The sequence below is a fragment of the Anas acuta genome, chromosome 2, assembly GCF_963932015.1.
Source record: "Anas acuta chromosome 2, bAnaAcu1.1, whole genome shotgun sequence".
In the NCBI taxonomy this organism is placed as follows: Eukaryota; Metazoa; Chordata; class Aves; order Anseriformes; family Anatidae; genus Anas; species Anas acuta.
The window spans coordinates 156,102,572-156,110,414 of NC_088980.1; the positions used below are offsets into that span (position 1 = coordinate 156,102,572).

Here is a 7,843-nt window from a genome sequence, read left to right on the forward strand (position 1 = left end):
AATATTATATCCACAGTTCAAAGCGCTGACTAGCATGAAACATTTCCTTTGGATCTGACAATTTTTTTTGTTATTTTTTTTTTTCATTCCAAACAGCAACAAAAGTTGTGTATATACATATTTATTTATTTATTTTTCAAGAAAATGCCAATGAAGCCACAATCAATTTTTCATGATGTGATCTAGCAGACAAAAGCCCTCACTGCATCCCTGCTGGGTCAGGCTGTGTTCGCTGACAATTCAGACCTACAGACTTAAAAAGCATCTCAATGTCAATGCCAAAGAGGCTCCTCTCTCACCCTTCAGGTGTCTCCAAACAGTATTTATTGTCTCTGGGAATTAATTATTACTTAGGGGTAGATGTTGAACACACTTAATGTTGCACAAAATATTGGATGTCTGAACTTGAGATATCTTGTATATTGTAATGTTCATTTATGCACTGGCAAAGGGAAAAAGTGAACTCGGTCTCCTTCTCAGAGCACAAATGTTTCATCGCCAGGCACGTGCCCTGATCTGTGAGAAAAGGAAATCAGACAGATGAGGGGTTATTAATTGTCTACAAACCCAAGACGTCAAATCTTGCAAAGTCTGTGCAAGCTTGGTCAGATAAAAATCAGTATCACAATCCTCTTTGATGTCATGGGCTCAGGCTTTGCCCACTGGACTCTGTTCTTGGCTCTGGAAAACCCTTCTGGAATGGCCTTGGGTTATCATGCCAAATCTGTTTTCCTTAAATTCATCTCCAGCTTTCTTTTACTTTTCCTTTTTCAACTGCAAGTAGAAACTCTTCTCTCTTGCTGTCCCAGCATGAACTGCAGGGGTGGCAAAGTGCATGATTGACAACCCACCCTCAATATCTTTATGTTTCTCACTGAAAAAGATTTCTAACTAGGAGTATAGATTACCAAAGTATCTTTAGCTAGAAGGTGCTGCAGATTTCCAAATTATTATTTAAAAATTCTAGTCTTTACAGCTATACCAAGTTATACAGAAATCCTGAAAATGAGAGTGTTTCCAGAAGAAATGTTCAATTCTGACAACAACACAAGAAAAGTAGAATATTTCATAAATAATGTCTCCTGTTCCACAGTTGGATGAGTGAGGCACTTTAATTTCTTGAGAATTTGTTGTTAAAATGAGTGACAGCATGTCCTGTATTTAGTTTACTTTAGCAAATGTTAAACTCACTTTTACCAATATGAATCTTGGTATCAGGTAGCTGTTTTTCAGGAGTATTAAGAAAGATTCAGGTGGAAGATGTAGGAGACTGAATTTCTCTTTGGACAACCAAGTGTGCTCTGTAGGTGCAAATGGCATCACAAATTAATGGTAAATAAATACTAATAATAGTAATAATAATTTAAAAAAAGGTCAACTTGGTCTTCCAGAACAACCCAGGTAAAACTGTTTGCCTTGGCTGAAATCCATCAGTCAGGCAGATTTCAGGTGATTCTTCCAGCTCTCCAGTGACTTCTCCACACAGGCAAAGAACAGGAGGTCTTTTCTCTCTCAAGAATATTGAGAGGCATTGGTTCCTCCTGGAGAGGACGGGAAGATTTGGAGATATCTAATTAATATATTTAATAGATTGAGAAAACGATTTTGCATTAACTTATAAATGGGATTTACTCATAAATAACTCTGCTTTTCCATAGCCACATATTCTTACTCCTTGCAAAAGCCATTGCTGAGTTACAATGAATACTGCTATCTGTACCTGTGGGAATGCAAAAGGACTTGTGAGATGCACAATAAATAAGGCAAAATTGGCTGTGTGCTAAGAATAGTGTGGTCTTATGCTATTGTGAAAATACCGTCCAGAAAAATGTTATTTCATCATGACTAAATAAGGGATGAGTGCTGCTTGATAAATCATTTTTTACTATAAAGCCCTTTGGGAGGAAATTCTACATGAAAATGCAAGATAATTCAACGATGAACACTGTGCAGATTTTAGTAAACCTGGTTATAGCTACAATTTCAACAGATGAGCTATTCCCTTATTTTGTTTCCTTCCCCAGTACTCAGAACACTGGTCTTGAGTATATTCCTCAGCTCCGGCTCTCACAACCATGATGATACAACACAGCGAGAGAGCTGGGATAGAAATTAAAAGAAAGATGTGGGGGCACTGTGTAAAGGAAAGAAATCTCCAAGGGGATATAAAAATGTAAATAATAAATGTCATCTAAAATAGCCTCTTGGGCTAAATCATTTGCACAATGAGAAGCTGGGTCGCATAAGAAGCAGTTGAAATAATCCTCTGGTAAAATATGAATTGAAAGCAGTGGCCTTAGATGGGTCAATCCTTGGCTCCAGCTCCTCATATTTATGAATTTCCCTTTCTACATCCCTCCTTTATATGACTGGCTGCTGAAAAAAAGGTGAGAAGAAAAAGCTTTCTGCTGCCTTTTACCCACAGGAGATTTTGAATGAGCAGCTGTTAAAAGCAAGAGGAATCTCACGTATTCAATTGGCCTCTTAATTGATGGTCCTCGAAGAGATAAAGAAGAGACACCATTACTGAATGCAACACATCATATGGAAATAAACCTGAATAAATGCTGAAGCAGCGAGGATGATTTTGCTAGAAGCTCAAAACTGGGGGAAATTTGAGGTGTTCTGGTGCAAAAAGCATCATGTTTGATAAAAGTCCTCTGTTGATTTGGTTTGCCAAGATGCAGCAGGGTCATATTCTCTTCTATTTGAGCTACTTCATTCAAATAAGGCTGGGAACAGTGCTTTCGTGAGTCCTCCATACATAAACCACCTCCTTCAGTGAACCCTGTCACCAGTAAGAGTGATGGATACATAGAGGGCATTTTATGAAGAAGTGGAAATTCTTCAAGAAAGAATTCTTCAAGAAAGAAAAGAAAGGTCTCTGCTTCTAAATGTCTCCTTTTGAAATAAAAGTTCTATAAATTTTTAAAAACAGTTCCCAAGTACTTTATGAAGAGTACTTATCTGTAGAAGTAGGATCTGTCAGCTGTTTCACAAAACCCCTTATAGTCTTAGGCACCTTCTTATATTTTACGAGGAATTTTAAACAAGACAGATCCCTTAATACATTGAAACCCATTACATGGACAAGGACAATTCACATTATCCCTATAGATGATAGATAGATAGATAGGCCAACACAGCAGCGTTGGCCTCCTTGAGATGTGTTTGCTATGGGCCTCATAGTTCACAGCTCACGGATATTCCTTCCACAGAGCCTGATTCAATAAGCTGATATCCATGAAGAAAGCTAGTCTATCCTGATCAATCCTTACAGAAGATGCTCTGTATCTGCAGATATCCTCATCAGCCTCCAAAAAGCCTCATGATGACAAGAACTTCTTAAATGGTCCATTTTCTCCCTCTTATTCTGAACAAGACATTGTCCATTTTGTTCATTAGCTTTAAAACTGGTGCCTGTTTTGCCCAAGGTAGCTCAAAGTCTACTTGAAGGAATTGGCAGGTCTGTTGAAAGAAACACCACAAATGCACCCCTAAATCTATACTTATTTGTCATGAAAATAAAGGAAAAGTAATATTCCCTCTTCCTTTTCCTAGCATTTCTAGTACCTTGGCAAGTGCATGATCTCTAGGAAGACCAGAAGAAAGAAACCAAGGAACATTGTTGAGATGCATTGGAAGACAAAGCTGCTTTTTGGAGAACTTGTTTCTTGAGACATCGTCCACATGCAGTGCAGATGCTGATCGCTGATGTGCCAAAGTTGGCCCTCACGGTACCCCTAAATGCTCAGTTCTGTAGATGTCATTAGGTTAATTTGATAAAGAATGATTTTAGAGTTATCAGAATATTTCCTCTGCTCCTGGATTTGATCAGATCTGCATGAATTCAGGCTGTTGCAATGGACTTAATACTCTCAGCAATGCCTCATTTAACAGAGCTCTAGGTTTTGTGCCCTTAGACTAAGCTTCAGCATTAATAACACAGGTGATAGAGAAGTCCAGCCTTGAGAATAAGCTTGACTTATGGCTGTAAAACTGCAATATCCAATACAGGGGCTCTGCTTGCTCACTCTCCCTGTATTTCCTTGCAAACAGTGCAACAAAGAACAGGGCTACAGCCTTGCTAGATGTGAACGCAACTATGTGCTCCAGCAGTTACGTCTGGAACATAAGCACCACAGCTTCTCCCATAAATAAAAGAACAATGTTCCAGCAAGTTAATTTCACTAAACTTTTGACCCTCAGCTATGGAAGGGAAAATATCTTTAATATGAGGAGGTGGAAGGACTATGTGATTGCTGTACTAAAGATTTTCAAGGGAACAGTTAATACTTGCCTCTGCATGGAAACGCTGTGATTTAAACATACCAAGAGGCTGGGTTCAGCTTGTTTTCTCAGCATGAGAGGCGACACACTTCTCCTGTTATTCTTTGGCCTCTTGTCTGATGATGTGTCCCACTGTTACTTATTTCACATTTTAACCAGGCATGACAGATAGCTATATGCTGATGTTTTCCTTGGTATCTGATTACCTGGAAGATAAGTTTTTCTCTGTGGCCACACTTCTCCACAAATATTTCCATCTGGCTTTTCAGAAGGCAACATACTACAGCCAGAAGAATTCGTCCAACATCTCCATAATTCCCTTAGTCTAGCTTAGTCTCTGTTGGAAAGATGTGATGTTTTAGGCAGAATTCAGGGTCAGGGGAATGACAGACATTCAGGAAGATTATTTCATTCTCCAGGCTTGCTGTAGTCAACAGCTTTCAATGGGGATTAGGGACATTACTGGGATATATGTGGTCTTTCTTTTCCCACCAGTAATGGGAAATGCCAAATTACTTGTTCACAGTGAGAACTGAATTTGAAAGCTGGCCTAGGTCTGCTACATGCCATGACCACACACTTTTGGGCCGTGAACCTAACCATCAGGTTGAGGCTAAAACAGCAATGACTGCTGATCAATTGGACTGAAATACATTAAGCCAGCTGTTCCTAAGATACACAATGCATGAACAAAATCATGAGTCCTGAAAGGTATCATACTCAGTGTATCCAACAGCTCCAATTTAAAGTCCTGCATCTCTTAGAAACTTGCTTGATTATGGTATGAACAGGAGACATGCCTGGATTTGGGAGTAAGCTCAGACAAAGCTCTAACATGCATCTCTTTTGTAAGACAAGCTGCAGGACTGTCACATTGCTCCTTACAGTATTATTTATTTTTTTTCTGTCTCTAATTCCCTCTCTTATATACATATTTCAGGAAATCCTGTTTCTTTTTTGAATGCTTATGTATACATTCATATATACATGCACTCACATGCCTCATTTTATTTATCTATTTTTTCATGTTTTTATTTTTTCCAATTTATCACTATCTTTTTACTGCACACAATTATGCAAAAAAAAATAAATAATATTCATAGCATGGCTGTATTTCAAACATCTCTCTTCAGGTTTACATGGAACTCTGCTTCTGACTTTACATGTTGTAAGGTCCACCCCTGTGTTCTTGGGTTGCTACAAAGGTCAGTGTTGTCAGTAGACAACACTGGCAAAATGAGTGGAGGATAAGATGGAAGAAGGGTATGGGAAAAGTATGACTAAAAAAGGTACCCACTAGCAAAACACATCTCCATGAGCTATGTGCTGAGATCTTCCTCATTATACAGCTCAGAAAAGTAGACACTGAACCTTCTCTCCTCTGCTGCTTTAAACCTCACTCTTATTTTAAAAGACCTTCTGCTTTACAGTCTTGGAGCTAAGAAAAATCTCTTACCTCAGTACTTCTCAAGCCATGGAATTTCCCTGGATATTTTAGCCCTAGTTGTGCCACATAAAGCCATGGTACTTTGTCTCTTTAGATTGAATCACGCAGAGCTTTAATATTTGAACCTGGGTCACTAGCAATAAAAGAACTAATACATTAACTGAAAACTTTAATTCTGCTTAAACAGTCTTTCTAGCAAAAGAAAGAAAAAAAAAAAGTACCTTTGAAACACAGCCTTTTTATTACAACATCAAACTCTCTCTGCAGTGCTGACCCTCAGACTGCAACTCTCCCAGTCCCTGGCCTTGAGCAAGTGCTTTATAACTGAACTGACCACACCAGTCCATGCTGGGCTCCACCTCATCTGATGAGGATTTGTGAATCACAGCAGAACAGCTGCTCACTGATAACAAAGCAGCACATTCAGAGCATGTTCCCAAGTTATTATAGCATTGTTTCAAAGGAGTTGCCAGAGGGTTAGTCAGGCTAGATCCAATTAAGATTGGGGTCAGTGTGCCTGCCCGTGGCATGATAAATGTCCTGCCATGCTTATAGCACCTTCTCCCCAAAGATGGTCAAGATATATATTTCTGATTGGAATTTGGTTGCATCTGGTACCTATTTGCCTGTCCCTAGGCTTTTTGAACCTGCCCTGATTAGAAGAAGCTGGTAAGGTTTGGGATGCAATGGAGAATAGGTGGGCAGGGATGTCAAACTACCCTTGATCATCACTCACTGATGTTTCCTCAGGTCAGAAGGTGGGAAGGGTTTCTGCTCAAGTCCAGCCTCTCAGGGCTCCATCCGAGGCTTTCCCCTTGTGTTTTAGGGTAGTAATACCCCCACCTCTCCAAGACATTTTACACTGATAGCTTTCTGCATCTCTGTGATCAAGCAGGGAACTGAAAAGAGGATTTCATTACTTTCAGAGGACAGATGTAAGGTCACCTTGCCTGGGTTCTGCAACCAGCACTGAATCCAAAAAACTGTGTGAGCACATTAAGACAGACAGAAAATGAGAACTTCACTACTCATCAGGTTTATTAGCTTGCCCTCAGCACGTGACTGTGATCGTTCTGGCTGGCAATGTGTCCTACAAAACTAAAGCAAGTCCCTAACCCAGCCTCTAAGAGGGAATATCTAGGGAAATCCCACTCTATAACATTGCTAAGTGTTTCCTCTCTCATCAGACAGAAGTTATATTGCTAGATGCACCTTTATTCTGACCCGGGGTTGCCATCATGTGTCTGAAGAAGGTACCTATAAGCACACAAGCTTTTTGTTTCCCAAGGGCTGCCTGGGAGCCATGTCACCCCGTTATTCCCCAGTGGCCCTATAAGTGTGGAGCAAATCTGATAGGATTATTAGCACGCCAACCACCCCACATCTGAATGGTGGAGTCTAGCCTGAACCAATATGTGATAGCCCCACTATCAAGGCTCCTCCAGCTGTAGGCTGGCAGTATTCCTCACATGCAAATATACTTGTTTGTCTTAAATGACAGTTTGGAACAGAGATCATCAGAGTCTCATTTTTAGCCAATTACGCAGCATTTGCTTTGCCCAATTTGCATGGAGAACAACCTATTATTGCTCTCAATCTGGGGGGAATTGTTTGCCTTTTGCAGCCTCACAAGCTGCAGATGGAGCCTAATTTTTTGGTAAATATGTAAAACAATAAAGCGTGGAGGAAATAGTCTATCTGCGGATGTCAAGTAGGGAGAGAGCAGGGAGCACCTCGCCACTGAAAATGGTGGCATTGATTATTGCTCATTAACTGTGCAAAAGACTGAGCCAGTGTCATCAAATCCCCTGCAATCCTGCATTGCAATGCACGAGTTTTAATGTTTTACATCCAACTCCAAATTCTATGGGATCTCAATATTATTGAGCTCTTTGTGGGATTTATGGGCTCCATACACAGCTGTTACATTTTTTATATCAAAATGATACACACTTTCAAATATCTTCTCCTCTTCAAACTAATTTAAACATCTGCCCTCGTTTTAATTAGATATCTTAGGTTTTAATCTCTCACACCAAAGTTACCTACTGAACAGTATTAGCATGTCCATCCCAAAAAGGACAGTCATTTCCCCAAAAAAGGGTA

General features: G+C 39.8%; 1 long non-coding RNA gene across 1 annotated transcript; it reads right to left on the reverse strand.

Moving 5' to 3' along the window:
* Positions 1–1,658: 1,658 nt before the first annotated feature.
* On the reverse strand, positions 1,659–6,065 carry LOC137851867 (uncharacterized). The gene is made up of 3 exons (XR_011093553.1): positions 5,959–6,065; positions 5,747–5,862; positions 1,659–1,720 (listed from the first exon to the last, which is right to left on the reverse strand). It is a non-coding gene; the product is annotated as an uncharacterized lncRNA (long non-coding RNA).
* Positions 6,066–7,843: the final 1,778 nt, after the last annotated feature.